Source organism: Catharus ustulatus, chromosome 14, assembly GCF_009819885.2.
Source record: "Catharus ustulatus isolate bCatUst1 chromosome 14, bCatUst1.pri.v2, whole genome shotgun sequence".
NCBI lineage: Eukaryota > Metazoa > Chordata > Aves > Passeriformes > Turdidae > Catharus > Catharus ustulatus.
In genome coordinates, this window is record NC_046234.1 from 10,461,693 (window position 1) to 10,481,664 (window position 19,972).

Sequence of the window (19,972 nt, forward strand, 5' to 3'; positions counted from 1 at the left end):
TAGAAATAGTTAATGGTGAAGATTAGTGAATGGCTGAATGGTGAAGAATGGAATGGAAGAATGGTGAAGTTGAATAGCTTGAAGATTCATGAGAAATAGATTCGGTTACTTCTGGCTCTTCTGGGCTTCCTATGAAAGTAAGGTATAGAATAACAGACAATTGTACCTTTTATTTTTTCTAATGCATTGCAAGATAGGTATCTTGAAGATGTTATTTTCTCCAAATACTTATGTAAGCAATATAAACTGTCTGAATGAAGTATGTTCTGGGGCACAGTACAGAGTAAACAAAAGGACTCCACTTCGGGTGGTGTATGCAGAAACTTAGAAAGAAGTAACAGCAATAGAGAATTGCACTCTTTTTCCCAGTGTTGTCCTGGGGCTGAATGCACAAGCTAAATGACATAAATAATCACGGTAACTTTTAGGAATTGATAAATACGTGTACACAGAATCCATGTGAACATATAACCAGGATGGCAACAGACTGATGAGCCAGGTCCAGCCTCACAGGCACACCTTTTCCAGTTCCTTGGATTTCTTCAGCACAATAATTTTTTTACAAAAAGTGAGTGCTGCTGCAGAATTAGCTGTTATGAAAAGAGCAGGTGGTCATCACCTTTATGCCTTATATGTACTCCCGAAGATAAAACAGTGTAGAAATGATGAAATTAGAGATCAACACCAGCTGATGAAGTTCCCCTCCACTAAGACCCGAGACTGTTAACGGAGGTGGCTACAGGAGATCCGCACATGAATGAAGTCAGATCGCCAAAGGAAACCTGCTGAAGCACCTTGTATAAATCAGCGTTCCTCTCCCAAGCCTTGATTCCACTACCGCTCTGATTTCCTGAACAAGGTAAATTATTTAGAAGGTGTTCTGCACTACATCCCAAGGCAGAGGCCCGCCGGTGGGGCTTTCCTTCCTCCCTTTCCCCGGGACGGGCGGCGGATCCTGGCGGAGCCGGGGCAGCATCCCTCCCTCAGGAGAGCGCAGCCACCTCACCTTCCCGCAGAGTTCCCCAACTCCGCCCGAACCTTGCACTGCCACGGGCGGGGGCGGCTCGGGCGGTGGTACCCGGTGCCTCCCTCGCCTTCCCCGCCCGGCGCCCCCTCCCTCCCTCCCGGCCGGGGCCGCTCCGGCGCGGCTCTCGCCCCCTCAGCCCTCGCTCGGTGCGAGGCGGCTCGAGGCGCGGCGCTGGGCAAGGCGCCTGCGCGGCTCTCCCGGGCATGCTCATTAACAGCGGAGAAGCCGAAAAGGGGAAAAAAAAAGAGGAGAAAAAAAAAAAAAAAAAGAAAAATCCCACCCTGAGAGCGAGCGGCGCCGCTGACACTACACCCGCCGGAGAGCAGCGGCGGCGGCAGCAGCGGCGGGGCTGCGCCGGCCCCGCGTCCCCTCAGCCTCGGCTCCCAGCGCCCCCGGGGCAGCTGCGGGGCGAGCCGCGGCAGCAGCAGCAGCCGCGCGTCGCCCCGGCGGGGCGGAGGGGCCAGGGCGGGCTGCCGGGGAGCCGCCGGCAGCGGCGATGTGGATTTATATTGGCCCGCGCCGCAGCCGCCGGGGAGCGGGGCGCGGGCACCGCACCTAGAGGCGACGGGCGAAGCCGTCGGCGGGGCTGAGCCGGGGCGCTGCTGAAAGTTCAGCCGGTGGCCGCGCTCGGTAAGTTTGCCGGGGAGGCGGGAGCGGCGCCGCAGGCGCCCGAACTTCGCTTTTCGCGGGGGGCAGCGGCGTCCGCGCCGGGGCGGAGAGGGGAGCGCTGGGCGCCGCCGGAGCTGCCTTGCCCCGCCGGCGCGGGAGCCGCCGGGCGCTCCGGAGGGGGTTTGTGGATGGCACTGGGTGTGTACGTGCGGCTCCGTGTGCGCTGAGCGGGCGGCGGTGCCGGCGGGCGGCTGCCGGGCTCCGAGGCGGTGCGTGCGGGCACCGCGATGCTCGCTCGGGGCTGAGCCCCGGCACCCCGCACGCTCACAGGGGGTCTCCTTCGGGCGCGGTGTGTCGGCGCCGAGCGGCGCTCTGACCGTCCGGCCGCGGTGCCATCGCCGCGGGCGGCCGCGGCTCCCCGTGCCCGAGGCGGAGCGCGGCTCTCCGCGGGGTGCGGCGGCGAAAGGCGGGGCGCTGCCGGGGGCCGGGCTCCGGCTCCGCGCTGGCGTTGCGGAGCGCCCGGGCCGCTCACATGCCGCAGCTCCGGTGCGCGCAGGGGTGAGGCGGCTCCGCCGGGGCAGCGGCTCCGCGCTCGCTCCCGGCTGGAGGATGGAGCAGCCTGGTTTCTCACCGCTCCTCAGGCGTAATCTGCCAAACGTGTGTTTGGTGTATTCTCCTGCCACTGATTGTGGGATCTGGTAATCTCTTTTAGTCAAGGCTTGTGTACATACAGTCGTTACACAGCTCTGCGGCTTCCAGCTGTTTTTTCTCTAAAATGCCTTACAGCTGTAGCTCGTGACTGACTGTTTAAGCTTGATGTATGCTTAGACCAGCTGTGGATGATTGTGGTACATAGTGAGCAGCCTGCCTCTGTAGTATTAACTGTAGCCTCTTCTGTAGTATTAACTGTAGCCTCTTACCGTGCTGAATGGCAACACGTTTACCTTAGCAGATCTGGGCTTTACGCGTTCTAATACTGAAATCAATGCCAGAACTCCCCGCCTTCCCCTTTATTTGGCTTAAATATATGCTACCTTTTTAGGCTGTATAGTAACTATCTTAGTGATAGCCTTTTATTGATTGGTTTCCCAATATCCAAAGGTTGTAGATACCCATCTTGATTGTGCTGATACTTCCCTGATAATTAACGAGTCAGATACACTGTACTATGGAAATAAATACCAACTGTCCGTGTGGTGGGGCAAGCATCTCAGACATCTCCTGTGTCTCCAAATGGTTTTGCAGTAACAAACCCCCACCACTCCTAGTGCTGGATTTTAGCTATTAATTGTGAACCTTAATGTAAAGCAATTTGATATTTGAAGTATGGAATTCCTGATGTACAGAGCACTTTGTGAATCACAGATAGGAAGATAAACTGTAGTAGGGGAAGAGCTATACATCAGAAGGTGAGACACAGCCCAATAGCTTTCCTTCTTTCTGATCCATAGTTTCTTTTCAAAGCTTATTTTATACATGACCCTTAATGCTGTGGATTAATCTCAAAACACTTCTTCACAGACGAAATGCAATGTTCTTAATAACCTGCTATCCCTATAGATATCATATTGACAACATAAATTCATCAGAAGTCGATACTGTAGTTTTAATATAACTGTGTGTCTTGGGGATATTGGCTTGTTGGTTTGTTTTAAGAACTCAAATCTCTAAACTGCTGGGGAATTTAGGAACTTCTCTTGGTCTTGCTGGTTTTTTGTTGTGTGTGGGGGGAATGTGTGTTTGTTTGGTTGGTTTTTCAGGGGTTTTTTGTGGCTTTTTTTGTTATATCACAGTTTTGTTTCAAAGAATGGTTAGAAGTTTTCTGAACACATATCCAATAGGATTTTTCTCTGAACATCTGATCTTTAAAAAACCCGAAACAATCAAAACCAAGTAAGACCCCAAGAAAATTATATTTCAAATACTGAAATAAAAATCCTTTATTTTAAGAACAGTTTCTTTCAGTTGCCAAATTTTAAGTACTTAAATGATGTGTCTAAATAGCAAATGAGAAAATTCATATTAAAAGCAGCTTTTAAGAATGTGGGAATGCAAATTACTACTCTCAAGTAGTCAGATGTGGAAATAAATGAGCATATTGTATTGATGGCTTATGTGTAAAAAAGCCGTTGAAATGTATTCAGAGTTCTATAAAGGCAGTGTCATATGAGGAAAACTGTGGCAAAGGAAATCTATTACTCATTTGATGTGGCATCATAGTTAAAATGGTAGTTTTGAAAACCGAAGAAATTACCTGGTTGCTCAAACAAGTGCCTGCAGTCACATATGGAGGTGTGCAACATTATACTCTGCAGTAATGGCTTAGGAATAGGTAAATGTATACTTCCTTCTTTCCATTGAGATAGGAAATTCGGATTAGTGTTGATTTTAATTGGAGCAGGCAGGACATTACTTCAGTTTGATTCATGAGGTCTAAACGGTGTGCATTTAATTTTTAAATGGTCTTAATCTGAAAAATGTAAGAAGAATAATGCCGCTTAATTTATCACAGTCTCAGGGCTTTGGGTATAGGAGAACAGTCCTCTCCATTTGGTCAGGTATATTTTTTGTTCCTCTTTTGCAAACTGAGAAAAGCATGCGCTTGCCTCTGTCACAATGATTGCCAGTATCTTACAGTGACTGTAGTGGGACTAGATTTTGTATGTTTTGGAGACCATATAGAAGCTGGTGATGGAGCTATGTCTGAAATTCATGAGTTTCTGTTTTCTTGTCTGCTACTTCATTTAGATGTGCCAATTGATTATATTTGACAGTTCAGCACAACTGAGTTAATGATAACTTTTGTTAGACCAAACAGACTTAATAGTTTTTCCTTTTCTCTAAAGGCCCAGTCCTGATTTGGGGTCCAAAATTTTCTGCCTTCAGAGTTAGTGAGAATAGTATCAAGTCAAACTGGTTTGATAATTGTTGGTGGAAGCAATTTTACATATTGTAGTCACTATTCTGTTTAGCTTCTCTTGTGTTTTAAAGTGGTAAGTGCATGAAGTACTGTAATACTTAAGCAGTTTTTATATGAAAAGAAAAGGAAATACAGCATTTGCTTTGTCACCCACCTTTCATTTGCTCACCTTTAAAGTTCAGTTATAATCCCAGCGTACAAACTTTAGATTTCCCAGGGTTTTTGTGCATTACATACGCAAGTTGATGGCAACTTATGTCTCTAAAACCTAAACAAAAGTTACCAATAAATGTAGCAGTATTAAAACAGTAAGAATTTAATGGAGTCATAGGATAGTTTGGGTTGGAAGGGACCTTTAAAGGTCATCAACTCCCCTGCAATCAGCAGGAATGTCTTCAAGTAGATCAGGTTGCTCAGAGCCCTGTCCAACCTGACCTGAATGATTCCAAGGATGGGGCATCTACCACCTCTCTTGGCAACCTGTGTCAGGGTCTCATCACCTATAATATAAAAACTTATTCTTTTATCTAAATTGACTCATCTTCAGCTGGAAACCATTACCCTTATCCTGTTTAAGTCATTGTTGTTGATATAAGTGTTTTACTACAGTTCTTTCCAATAAATAAATAAATAAAAATAATTATTGTCTCACAAATTAAAATGTGCTCGGGGAAACCACATTGAAGCTAAGACTCGTGAAGGTTTTGGTTCAGAAAAAAAATAGCATGTTTAGAAAAAATTTCTGATTTTTATGATGTAAGGTTGTGTGGAATCATAGGTGGAAATGTGTTAAAGTGATGCTGTTGCTCTCCTATAGAGGTTGATTCAGTCTTACACTCTATTGATAAAGAAAAGTTACAGCTGGTTATGCAATCTTCCATTCATTACCTGTGTTGCATTTCTGTATTATGCTGGTTTGCAACTGGTGTGACTAAATTGAAATCCCACTAGAGAACAAAAATCTGAATCTTACTGTAGTCTAGGTAGCGTGCAAATCTGTCATCTGTGGTGACAGAGAGATCAACCAGGTACCAGCATATCAACCTTTAGATTATTCTTCCTGACCAGCACTGCATCATTGAGGGCTTTTGCATGTTTCCAGTTTCTCAGTGATGCTCACAAGAGCATCATCATTATTTTACCAATAGATACTTATTTTAAATGATTGAGCATATTGCTGAAGTACTGGTAAGTGGCATATTCAAAGTTTATTGAAATCAGTTAGACTTGTCCCTCCCTTAACTTGCCATTTTACTTACTTACTTTTTATGGTTCCTTGACCAAGGACACAGCGCAGTAATACTTGCCTGAGCTATTACATATGCACAGAATTATTCTGTAGTACAGCTATAGCTGTAGATTTTAGACTATAATAGAATTGCCAGCGGTAGCTACCTCCTCCAAATTGACAATCCAATATGTATCTTACTATTGTTCTCCTTTCCATGAATCAAACAGTTAACTAAGAAAGAGACATAAATGTGCTAAGTATCGGTTGATCTCTATGAGTAAAATAAGAGGGAAATTATGTTAAATGGTACTTCTGTTGGATGGAAAGTAAGATTTTGATGCTGCTTAAGTAAAAAGGAGATATTAGTTATATTCTTATCTTGGCACTTTGATAAGCCTGTTCTTGAGACTATTCTGTTGCATTTCATGATGAGGAGACTATGCTTAAATGAGCAGATTTCAGTCCTCATCCATCTTTGCCTGAAACCACATAAATATTAATTCCTTAAAAAAAAGTCTTTACTGGTAGGCTTGAAAATCGGTTCACGTGGATGGAGCTAAAGTCTGCCATTGCCATTCTAACTTCAGAAAAACTCTTTTTTATTTGTTGATGCGTGTTTTCTGTTTATTTGTTTGAAAACCTTCCTACGTCTTGAAATTTGATACACTGTAACATGGAAATCTTTGTGTATAAATTGTAACTGTAGTTAGCATTCTGCAACACAGTAATGTCTCTAGTATTTATGCTTGACAGGAGAAGTAATTTTGTTGCTTCCCCCCTTTTTTTTGAATAGCTTGTAGGTGTTACCTGTTCATTTAATACACTATATTAAATGCCATTGGTTTTACCTTAATGTACCTTTAATAAAATTAAAAACCTGTTTGAGCAACAAAAAAGCACCAGAAATACAACTTTAGTGAAATTGAAATATTAATATCAGTGATACAGGGTTAATTGAATGTCAGGAAAAAAATACCATCCAGAGGATGAACAATCCTTTCCTTGTAACTTCTACATAGAGAGCAATTTCAAGGTGTTTTGGAAGTTGAAATGAGTGCTAAAATGGTGGGAAAAATGCATCCTAAATCTGCAGCTTCTAACTTAACTGTTGCTGTTATATTTGAGCACAAAACCTAAAACAGTTTCTTGAATAATAATGAAATGAGGCATAAAAATTAATCTCCATAAAAAGTCCCTAAGGGGGAAAAAAAGACAGATGACTTCGTGAAGAGCATTCTGGTGTGCAAGGAGATGAGGCATTTCTCATATTCATGTTGCTGAGTAATCTTTATTTACTTATATGGAGTAAGTTTTGGTACTTCTTTCCCTTATTTTCTTGAGCCAAGGATGTTTGACTCTCTGTACCCTTTCCACTGAACAGGCACATGAGTTGAATGCTCTTGTTGCCAGTTGAGCTGGATTCTGATTATCTGTCAGTAAGTAACTGGTATTTTCTTTGTTAAAGTTCCAGTTAGTCTGAAAAAAAAAGGAAACTTTTCCTTTCAAGATTTCAGAAGCAGTTCACATCCTGACAGCACTAAAGCATTGTCTCTTCTGTAGCTTGTTGTTGAAGCTTCTGTGTTGACGTCAGCACGTTTCCATTTTATCTCGAACTGATGAAGAGTCAAAACTTAATGTAAAAGATTTCTCAGCTGGGAATGAGGATGGGATTTATTTTGGGGCGCTAAGATTTTGAAAACTTGTGTATTCTCCTCTGCTGAACATGGAACCTACATGTTGGATTTCTTGAGCTTTTTGATTGGGTATTGAGTAGAGCAACTTTGGATTCCTGTTAGGTATTTGCCGTATAACCTTTTGTGCTTTCAGATATGTAACTGTATCTAGAAATGGCAGATGTATAGAAATTAAGTTATGCTGGTAATCATCTTATGTATATACATATATACACATGCTGTTACACTGAATGTAGACCATATGCTCAAATTAATAAAAAGTTGGGTTTTTTTTTTATTTCATAAGTCTCAGAATATGATCGCTGGATTGTAGGTGTCTGTATTGCTTATGATTTAAAAACCTGTCTTAAGTTTTCCATGCTCAGAACTTCTTACAGACATACCATTATATTGTGTTTTATCATTGCTTACTACTACAGCGCCATAAATCATCAAGCCAACACAAATAGGGCCCTTGAAGTGTTGGTCATTCCAGTCCCATTCTTAATGAGTAACCTTTGACATTTCAGGAAACATCAGCATGTTGGGTGCTAAGTGTACTGCCTACATTGTTATCAGATGGAGACAAGTTCTCATTTTTAAAAGAAATTACTCAGTCAAATGCAGGAATGACACAAGAGAAATGTGTATTGCCTGCAAGTTCTTCTCCTCATGTGCTTTTGTTTGTAGATAAGTAAAGGGCAGAAAATCTTTCTAGTGTGTACTAGCTCTTAACAAACAGAACTCTGAGCAAGTGTTTGCAAGCTCTGATTTCATCGTAACAGCTGTGGTCAGCGTGCAAGGTGTTTACAGGATGAGCCAATGACCAAGGACCAGGAACTCAACTGTGTCAGTCAGCCAGAGAGGTCCAGCACCTTCATTAGAGCTTGAAAATCTAGCAGCATTTTTGCATAACTACTGTATATTTATACAATGACAAAGCGATAGTGAGTGAAGTATAAACAGTTCTAGCATGATATGGATGGTATATTTTACACCAGAACATGAGAAGCAGCAGAAAATCAAATAATGGCTCTTCATATTTTAGTAATGTTTTACTTTATTGGCTAGAAATTGAGAGGAAATAGGAGTCACACATTTTAGGTTACCAGATCTTTTTCTTTACTCACCATCTTGCTGATGAATGGTCTGATCTAAAAATAATAAAATGTGTCTCTGACATCTGTTTGAAATAGATAGCTTAGTGTGTTCACGTTTTTTTTGTTTTGCTTGTACATATAAAATAAAGCTATTGAGAGCCCAATATTTTGTATGAAACAGCTTGGTTATAGTACCAGGGTACCCCTAGTAGTTGTTTTTTATTTCCAAATAAACCTGAATGTTTTGTAGATTTTGGGGTTTTTTTAAAAAATTCAGTCTATGTCAGCACTTTTCTACGTATGAAAACAATTACAATTTTTTTGAGAAGATCTGCCTCTATCTAAAAAGTAACCCAAACTGCCTATATCCTTAAAATGAAATACCTCAATCAAGAATCACTCTTCTATTGCACGTTATAATATAGTAGGAAATATCTACTGTCACACTTTCTCCTCAGAGTTTATAAGCTAATTTTAAAATATCAAGGAAAATAAGAGATGGGAGTAAAAACCATGGAATGAAATCAGAGGGAAAAGGTTCTTAATAGAGTGCTACTGTTTGGTGTCTCTCCACAGAGAGACCTCCACCTGCCACTTTTGGTGTGATAGTATGATACCAGAGAAAAGTTGGGCATTCAAGAGTTTAAACTGGGCGTCGTTTATGAAAGACTTGAGCAGAAAGGATAGGTGAGAAATAAATTGGAAGGTAAGGAAACCAACTGCAGTTCTAGGCCAAAGCAAAACTGAATATGCTCAAGGTGATTTGAAAATGGTGCAGAGTGAGGAAAAGAGATGAGATGAGGTGAGGTGGAGCAGGAGAACGAAGCTGCGTGACTGGAGCGGTAAAAAAGGCCAAGGGCGTTCCCAGTTGCTCTCATGTTCCAGGTAGGCTGCCACAGGCAGACTCATACTGCTGATACCACTTGCTAGCAAAGTGATTTTGGCAGATCTGAACTATTCTAAATTTGCCTTGACTGATGTAATCAAACACTGAACTTCTTGTTTAAATATTTGTAGTGGCATGTACATGTGCTTCCCCTACCTCTGAGCTTGTGTTCGACTACAGTGGGGTCCTGTATAATTAACTTCTGGTATATTTTCTATTTATGTTAAATCTCATGGGAAGGTTCGTGGCAACAGGGTTAGTAATAAACCTTAACTTCACAGCTTTTCTGGAAGTAGCATTGAATCATGATATCCATTGATAAATCAACAGTGAGCTGCTCCAGCTTGGAGTTGTGTCTCTTTCTTCTCTTCTTTAGATGTTGTTGCTTTGTCTTGGATTTTCCACTTGCATTTTTGTGTCACTATTTCTTGCAGGTTTTAAACCAACTGTTTTTAGTCTGAGAAATATTAAGAAACTTGAGGACAAAAGGGAAAGTCTAGGGTTTGGTGTTTTTTTTCCTTCTTCTTCTTTTGTTACTGGATTATCATTAGTATATGTGCATGTGTGCATGTTTTGTAAATATTTTGTAAAAAAACCAAACAGCCTTCCTAATTACTTTGGATCTGGGAGGTAATTAGAAAAATACTTCCAATTTTCTCCCAGCAAAGAAAGTCTTCTCGGGCTGAAAAGAAGGGGCACTGATGGCTCACCTGTGGGCTCAGTGGTTCTGGTTGTCTTCTGTAGAACAAGGCTTGAGATTTCCTGGGGCTCTTTGTTGTGTCCTGTTAGAGTGAAAACTATAAAGGCATGTTGGACACCTTGATGGCATGGAGCTGTTCCCTGGAGCAGGCTCCTCAGGTCACGGCACCGAGTCTGCCAGAGTTCAGGGAGGGAACAGTGGGGACAGCGTTCTCAGAGCCATGGTGTGATCACTGGGATGTCCTGTGCAGGGCCAGGAGCTGGACTTCAATGGTCCTTGCAGGTCTCTTCCAATTCTGGGTATTCTACAGTTCTATGATCCATCTTCACACTGACCACTGAGATTGCTGTGATTTGTAAGGGGACACAGTGTTTTGGTCTGTGCTTATTTTCAGTGAACTGTGACCCCCTCTACAGATTTCTTGTGAAGAGCATGAGAGAAGTGAAGGATGACAAAAAAATCTGGAACCAACTTTCTGCACTACTGTTTGGCTAATGTATTAATGGGAACCTTAGGAGTGACAAAGTTTGAAATAAATTAGAAGTAGAAATGAGGCATTTTTCAAAAATCCTTCCAGTAAATGTTTATCTACTATTAACTGATAGGCAGAAACAACTTAAGTATTAATTTCCTACATTGAAGATGAGTGAAATGAGTTCAAGGCTATTGTGCCCTGAATTTGCAGACAGCTCATTGTAATTAAGAAATAAACCTCATAGTTGTTGTTTTGATTTTTCTCTGATGCTTTGCCTGGGGATCAGAAATGTGTTCTGGATGCCTGTTGTCTATAGGCACTAAAAGACTTAAATAGCACTGTGCCTATTAACAGAAGTTGTTTGCATTTTGCAAATATTTCCCTCCAAAGCTGATTTAATGTTCCAGCATAAAAGGGCTGTGGTATTACAAGTCTGTTAATAGATGAGAGAACAACTATATGTACCATGAAGGTGATTATGACCACAGGAAACTTGTATCAAAATTGCTTAAGGTCATAGTATTATAGTATTGAAACTTTTAAAAGGTTATTTCCTTAAACTGTTAACAAAACTGGTCTTCTGTTATGGTTTCAGCTCCTAGGGACAAAACCTTAAGTATTATATCTGCTTTGTCTGCACAATAAAACAGGAACTCTTCTCCTGATAGTTATCCTGGGAGCTGAGCATCTTGTTACATTTGAGTACAAAGGCATAGCTCATTACTGATGGGAAAACAAACTTTCTCTACCATAGCAATTCAAATTGAGCTCTCTGCTAAGCAGTGCTCATTAAAAATATCTATCATTTACAGGAATTACTGTACCTTTTGAATGTTTCAGTACTTTTTCTTACATGAGATGAGATTTGTATATTTTAAAATAGAAGGGCAGAAAAGGACACTGTTTCTGAAAGATTGTCTTTCTGGGGAAGCACTCAGCTAAAACTGGACAGCAGATGAGCTGTATAGGCCTAAGGGGCAATGATAACAGAATTAGTAGAAATGAAGATTTATTGTTTCCTGCTTGCTGAAACAACTCATCTGTTTTGGGGGATATGTAGATGATACTCCCAGAAGTGTAATTTATTATGCACAGTTTCTGAGGATTCCCAGATTATATCCAAATTCACTTGTCCCCTTCTGGTATACAGTTAATGGGGAAATAAAGCAGCTCTGTTTTATCTGCTTCTGCTGCTTGGTCTTAGAAGTCTGAGAGAGCTGCTCCACTCACCTCTGAAGGTGCATTGCCCTCTCTCCAGTGCAGGAATGTTCTTCCCTCTTGGGTGCCTTAGTCTCCTCTCCAGTTTTTCCCTCCTTCCACACACCTATCAATGGTGTTTGGGAAGATCCCTTAGGACCTCTTATGTGCATAGCCAGCACTGACAGAGTAAAATAGCTCTAAATAGTCAAGTGTCAGATTTTTTTAGCAGAACAGGAACAGTTTCTGAGGCAGGACTGTAAAGTACCAAGTGCCTGTTGTACATTCATATATAGGCAGCTGTGTCCTGCTTGGGATCTTCCCCTTCTAAGTTTTCAAAGCACCAGAGCTTACCTAAATCTATACTCACTGCATGGTTTTCCTATTACATGGAATCTTGCTTTATAAACAGAATTTTTTAAAAAACCATAAATGCTCTGTAGCAATTTTAAACTCTTGGGTCAACTTGTAAACCTCTCCAAGAAGTTTGTGGGTGGATGGGGAATTATTTTTAGAATTAGAAATCTGCAATGCCAAGTATGCATCCACTTCTGTGTTTTCTTAGTTATGACTAAAAGACTAAAGATACCTCTTTTAATTCTTTCTCTTGACACTGCCTGAGCAGCTTAGATGAGGTTTTTTGCTACAGACAACCAGTTTAAAAGTTTTACATGAGTAAGGGGATAATATGGGGGTCAGATGTAGGGTTTTCTATACCAGATCAAAAAATGAGTGTTCTAGTTAGTGTCGTGCTTCTGGTCTGCAGTTCCTAACAAACCCATAAATAAGGAACATTCTATTGACCTGGATAATCTTCAGTTGATGGCAGAAATGGTGGCCAGACAGAGGAAGGCTCAGTTTAGTGTACAGATCCTGTTGTTAGTGTACCTCTGATCTGAACAAAGGCGTAGTTGTAGAGTGCAAATACATATATTTGGAGAATGTGCCTCTAAATAAATGAGCATTCATTCAAATTATGATTCTAAGGATGGATAGCATCAGCTAAAGAATATAATTCTTCTGGAAATAAGTGCTTTGTAATGAATGGCATTCAGGATGACAATAGTCCATTTGAATTCTCAATACTGTGGACTTGCAGGAATTTTATTTCACTGAAAAAATAAATTAAAATCACTTCATTCCTCTTTTGCAGTCATATATATGAAACAATTTTAAAGGATATCAGATAAAAATTGTTTCCATTGTAAAGGATTCTAAGGTGTTTGTAGAATGATGAAAGGAACTTAGCAAAAAGTCGTTCTGAATATTTAAAATAATCCAAACTTTGAGTTTGCTTTTTGCACAGAAATTTCACCTTTTCTTCAACTTGCCTAATGGAACTAAAGCCATAATTTGCAATGATAAAGTGAATGACTAGAGTTTAAAAGTCCTTTTCTGAATGAATTTTGAAGGTAAGTCTTATCTACATAGTCCTTGAGGCAATGGACTTTTGAGCTGTTATTCCTGCATTTAAAAAAGTTGATATATTTTTCAGCTTTGGGTAAGAGGGAAAAGTAAGTATATGTAGCCTTCAGCCATGGAGTGGTAGCTTTTCTGGAAGATGAACTAAGAAACAGCAGGTCTTAGTATCACATTTATTTATTATGCATTGTGGAACATATTGGTGCTCACACTTCTCACTTCTGTTTAACTTTTTTTAAAAGGCATTTAATTAACTATTTTTAGAAATATGCAAGAGAATAACTGCTTATATTTTGAGGGTGACTGAAACACTGCCCTAATTTTTTTTCCATTCTATGAAGAAAATAGTTTCTGTGCCCAGACTTCAGTTTATGTTACTGTGCTTCTTCAGCAGAGGAAGCATCCAACAGGAAATTCTGGCTGTGTATGTGTGCCATCCTCAACAGAATCTGCTGTTGTTTTCTTTTCCAACATATTTTTTCATTGTTCATTAAATCATTCATGCACTTAAAAGGGGGCCTTGTTTATCTCAAATAAATCTAGGAAAGTCGTAAAACATAACTCTTATCTTTTTCATCATGGGCTAACTAATGTTCCTGTTAATAGAAAGGTTTCACAGTGGAAGACTGGTGAATCTGCAAAACTTCTTTCTTGCTCTTTCTCATATTTAAAGAGGTATCTGTGTCATTATTCAAACAGCATATCCAGAGACACTGAATATACTTTTGAATAGTGAAAATTAGTGATCATAAAGTGAAACCATGTGTACTTGGATATACTTAACGTGAGTCATATAGCTGGCATTGGTACTGGATCAAGTGCAGTATTACTGTGAAATGATTGATATGTTGCTTTTGTAACAACACAACAGCTGAAGTGATTTTTCAGCATCATTTGGAAATGGATAGAGGCTTTATTTTCAGTTGTCATAATATTCCACTTTAGAATAAATGTACCACCCAACAATGATAAATTCATACTCTCTTTTTGAATCAGGTTGATATTTTTGTATCACTTGTGCTCTAAGCTCCATCATAAAACTGGAGTTTTACTTGCCTTATTCTTGGCTTTTTAATTTGGGCAGTGTTTTGCATTGTGCAGTACAGCTTGCTGGTCTCTAGGAATAGTGTGTAAGAGTAGCTAATGCCACATTTTACTGAGTGCCTAACTTCTAATAGTTTATTTTGGGTTTTATTGACTTACAGAATGACTAAGAACCACTAGCTGTAAATTAGTAAACCCTAAATGAAATCTAGAGACTTTAGTTTTGAACTCTCTCTGGAATGTTAGCCTGGTATTCTTGTAAAACGGGGAGTAGACAAACAAGCACAAAAAATAGTTGAGACCAACATATCAACAATTTCTTCATTCAATCTACATTGTCAGTTTTTTAATGACACCTTTGTTAGATCATTTTACACACTCTAAAGAAACCAATATAATTGCTGTTTTGGAAATCAGTTCTGCAACTTGAGCTTGTAAACAGAGGGCAACTTCATATTTAGGGAAAAAAGCCAAGGTTGCCAAGTTTGGGATGCAGAGGGCAGCACTGTAGTTCTGGGTAGCCTGGCAGCTACCATGGACAGTGTATCTTCAGAGAGTGTACATACACTTCTCCACACTAAATAATCGAGAATTTAAGAACTGTCATTCTCCCAGATTGTATCTGTTTCCTGTGACTTTCTTTTCCCCAACTGTATTTGCTAAGTTACAGCAATTCAATACTAGATATTTGGATGATGTGAAAATAAAGAGTTTTTACTTTTTCTACTGCCAGACCTCCTATTTTAATTTAAGTGGAGATCATCTAGTCTATAGTAAATTTTGAGTCTCTCTTTACAACTCTAAAGGTTGAAGTTTTTGTGAAAGTGTTCTTCATAGAGCTTTCAGTCCTATTTCCTGATTCCAGTGGGAAAAAAGTGGGGGGAAAAAAGTAACATGAGATTCCTTTTAAGCTGAAAAAAAAAAAAATTATGTGCATCTTAAACATTTGTTTCTATTTGCATGTTAGAATTGAAATGTATGAACACAAGTACAACGCATTTGTCATCTTTTAAATTTGTTAAAATGTCAGTAAAGTAGTAAATATTTAGTTCTGTTTTCTGGCAGACTGGGGGCAGAACAGTAGCTTCCTTCTAATTAGTAAAAGCCCTCCTACAGAGCTGTAAAAGGTATTCTCAGTCTTTATCAGCTTGTAATTTTACATTATGGAGGTGACAATGGCCCACGTCCTCATTAGCCTTCTGCTTGTTTGCTTATAAGCATCTCTCAGCTCATACTCTTTTCAGTTTTGTCTGAGGAATAATGCCCTTTTTTCTTCTTGTACTGTTTTTCACACCTGGTGTTTGTTTCAGTTTTTGTTTCATAAATTCCCGTAACTTTGTAATAAGCCTCACTTTTCTCCCCAACATTTGGTTTTGTTGGGTTTTTTTTTCACCTACGCTGCAAGCATTGAGGAGCTTTATGTGGTGTTTCATGGACACAAATGTTAGAATTCATACAGTGATTCCTGTTTTCTTTGTGCACGTATTAGATGTTAAGGTTTTGACTTGCTGCTTAGTCTGCTACAATGCAGCAGTAGTAGACCACAATGACAATTATAGTTTACATTCTAGTCTTAAAGTCAGGGAAAATATTTGGGTACTTTAGTCTGAGAAAAAACAAATTCTCCAAAATGCATTTTCCTAAGATACTGATTTCCTAAGACCACTGTTTAAGTGAAACATCCTACTATGGAAATTCAGTCTTGAACAGTCGAGCTAAGTTATACTGTATTAACTTTATCTTTAAAAAAAGAACTGACTGAAAAGTTGTAAATATGGTGCTGCATAAGACCCTAATACTCTGGCAGTTTTAGAGAGACATTTAGAACTGTTTACTTTTTGAGAGGAAAATATTGTGACAGCTGTGCTTAAACATGTTTTATGTGCTTAAAAATTCTTAAGGCAGAGTTAGAGGGGGAAGAAATCAAGAGATGCCCAAAACCAGCAGTTTTAGAGGACGCCAAGACAGGTCTTTGAAGCTGTTTAGATGTAAATCAAATCCTGCCGTAGATCAAGACATTTTCAGGTTTCCTGTAATTATCTACAAATTCTAAATTAAATACTTTTATTTTTCCAAGAGTAGACAGACTGTGTATGCAGAATTGTATACATGTGGTGCCTTGAAGCCATTCCAGTGTTTGTGTATCCAATGAATTGTACTCAAATGTCACTTTCCACCCCTCAACCCAACTCCCTCCTGACAAAACAGGGGCCATATAAATACCTTGTCCTTTGTCAATATTTGCAGCTGTCCTTTAAGTGACAAGGTAAGAGTAATTGATGAGCATTTGTCTCTCGTGAATTCCTCTTTTTCTCTTGGGGTGGGAATATCTCATTAATTGAAACAACAAAAAATGGTGTTACTTGCCATAGAATGTTCAGTATTTCAGGATTGTATACTAAAAATCTGTGTCTGCTTCTTCTGCATTAGTTTTCAGCTTTTGTTTTAGTTTCTAGCTCAGTCTTCGAAAGCAGTATCACAGCCAATGTTTATGCAGGAAAGAGAGTCATGAAACCTGTATCACCCCTCAATAATTGGTGTGAAGACCTGGTAATTGCTTTATTTTGTAGATAACTTCCCACACAGCAAGTCTAAATCCTGTCTTCCATTGAGCTTGAGAAGCTGCTTTGTCCATTAGGGTTTTTCATTTGAGTTTGTAATGCCACTTAATATTCAAAGACCAGTGGTAAGTCTTGAGTACTATCCAGAGAGTTGAAATGAAAGGAGAATGAACTACAGACATTGCAAACCTTGAAGAAATAATTTTCTTCACCCTTTCATTGAGAAACATAGTCACCCGGTTTCACATTATCATAAAAATCCTAATTTCTAGCCTTTCTTTTTTGTAATTCAATCATATATTACCCAACCAATTTACAAGTGTTCTGGTTTGAGTGCAGCACCCAGGAATTGGGAGTTAAGAAGGTGCCTTTTCTTCACTGCTGATTATCAGACACACAGAATGGACAATAGAGAGCATGTTTGAAACCCACATGCCTTGAGATGGTGAAATAATAAATCTCTGTTCTGACTCTCCTTGTGTAAGTCTTGGGCTGTTTTCCTAGTTTTGCCTGGTTCATCTGTAGGATCACTATTGTGTTTGTATCATGAATTGGGGTGTTACCAAGTCAGTCTGTTGCTCAGCTGATTAATGGTTTCTTTGGCAGTTGTGTGATATCTTGCTTGCAACCATGTAGGAAGGTAGTACTGCCCACAGTGTCTATGGAAAACAGAGCATTTTGTAGTGAAAATGCAGTTTCTTTCTTCACCATTCCATGTAGTGGGTCATGGCTTGTAGGAAAAAGTCAGCCTTGATTTCTGGCCTGAAGCTGTGGTACCTCTTAGGTCTTCAAGTGTGCAAAGTCCTGTGAAGAATCAATAGTTGCTTTTGATGCAACACCCTAATTTCTGTGAAGTCTTGCTAGTTTTAGTATGAAATAGCTGAAATGCATTGGTAAGAACCATTCTTAAATAGAAGACAATCCTATTTTCTTACACAATGTAGAAATGTTCTTCTGCCTGCCACCTGCAGCTGTGCAAACTAGACAAACTTTTCAGAATATTTGAAAATATGAGTCAACAAACCAGATTTTCAAAATAGATTTAGCAAGACCATCACAGCAAATAGAAAATACACTGATTCAAGTAATTATACACCAGAGGATTGTAAGGAATCTAAATAGAACTATTGTCCAGGTAAAATAATTTGATACTATATAATTATCATATTTGCTGGGAAAAGGGATTTATTATTAATTCAGTGTTTCCAGAAGGAAAAAAAAAAATCAGTTATTTCTCTTGGACACTCTTCTGGAAAAGCTGTTACAGTGCCACTATTTGTTTTTTTTTTTTTTTCTTTATTGTGATACATGAACATATGAGTGATGTTACAATGCTATGAACATAGAATGTTTTTTTAGTGTTCAAATCAGGAAAAATCAATGCCATATAGATACTGATAGCAATTGACTGCAGCACAAAAAGATGTTTTGTTGCTTTTATTAAAGGCTGTGAAATTTTTTCTTTAGAGTCACGCACCTTGACATGGTGTAAAAGTAAGAAACAAGGGCATGTGGCCTAGAGAAGCCAAGAGTCAGGGTAGCATTCTTCCTAGATGGCCTTAAAGATATAATAAGTGTAATTGGTCATTCAGTGGCAAGTGTGGGGTAGTGTGTCAAATTTTGTTTAATAGCCATCTTTTTCCTTCATGTTGAGGGGAATCATACAAATTAATGGTCATTGTTAATGTTAATTAATTAATCATGCATCATTAATGTTTTGCATTTATTTGATGATAATCTATTTATTACATACATATATTGGCATATGTATGTGTGTGTATATATGCTTGTTCAAAAGTACATTGCACATGGAAACTTCACCACGTATTTTTTTCCAGTATCCTTTTGAAATAGGTTGGCACGTTCTTCTTCTTTTGAGGGTAAATGCTGTGTACTCTGTGCTAAGGGTAACACTCACTTAGCTTTTTGTAGGTTCAGGTCTAGACACAGAAGGGCTAGATACAGGTTAACCTGTATTTATTTTTTGCTCTCTAAAGACAAAAGAAATAAAGGTGATTTTCTGAAGATTGTGTCTTATCCGCTGTTACATCCGAGATGCCAGCTCTTCTCTCTATGATCTTTTATTCATCATGAAAATACCCTGGAGCAGTCCGAGTTTCTTCCTGCAGTCTCCAGGGTATCCTTGCTCTTTTGTTCTTTATCTGTCTTGGCCCTGACTTGCCAGATGTGACAGCAGTTTTTGTGGCTGGTCTGAACGCATGTGCCTGACAGGCTGGCCAGAGAGAAGGGGTAGGTGTGAAACACTCAACCGTTTTCTTCCAGAAATTGTATCTGGTTCTGGACATCTGATAGAATAATTTCAGCTTGAAACCTTTGAATAATTTTAAGCAAATTTCACTCTGTAATCATGATAATTATGGGACAGAGATAAGGGAGGACTGGGAGTGATGGAGTAAGAAACTCATGCTGGTTTCCAATTGTTTGCATAAATTATAGCCTGATGTAATGTCTGATAAGCACAGGAGGAGTATCTGGTGGCCAATATGAATAACAAACCTCTGAATGCAAAATTTTAATGCTCATAGGAAAAGACTGACTAAAATTTATGTGGGGATGAGATATGTTAATTTTCTGTCTAAGCTCTGCAGAGGTTGTGTCATCATAAAAATATTTGCAGTTAATTCTTCTAAGTACTAATAGCAATTTGTACAATTTCCATTGGTGAAGGTGTAAAATCTTAATCAAGTAATGTTAAGGAGAAGAAATTTTCTTTTTAAGGAGCTTGCATAAGTGATTAACACTGTTTTACTGAGTGTCTTTAATTTTTAGTAGTTTTGGTCTTCACGTTCTTTGTACGTATTTAATGTTCAAACGAAAATGATGTGACACCACTGGTACTCTGGTGTGTGCTTTTTTCTCTAACTAGTGCTATTCTTTGGGCAGTGTAAGGCTCTTTCCTTTGTCTGCTTATGCTATTTTATCTTAAATTAATTTCTGGAGTTTTGTCTCTGAGAGTCTCTATATAATTATCAATTATTACATGTAACTAGTTATTGGCATATCTATAGCAAATGAGCATAATTCCTACTAGTTCCAAGTAAATTGACAGTTTTTATCTGCATTGTGGAAATGTGATTTTTATCTTGAGTTTGTTCCTTCCACTTGT

At 39.4% G+C, this 19,972-nt stretch overlaps 1 protein-coding gene across 6 annotated transcripts in view; it reads left to right on the forward strand.

Moving 5' to 3' along the window:
* TENM1 (teneurin transmembrane protein 1) overlaps window positions 1-19,972 on the forward strand; it is an 817,608-nt gene that overhangs the window by 497,068 nt on the left and 300,568 nt on the right. The window contains exon 1 of one of the 6 annotated variants that reach the window (XM_033072763.2): window positions 1,550-1,657. The exons of the other annotated variants lie outside the window; for them this stretch is intronic. The gene's annotated coding sequence lies outside the window, so the exon portion shown is untranslated. Of the gene's footprint in view, window positions 1-1,549; window positions 1,658-19,972 lie in introns of those variants that run through there. 6 annotated transcript variants of the gene reach the window in all.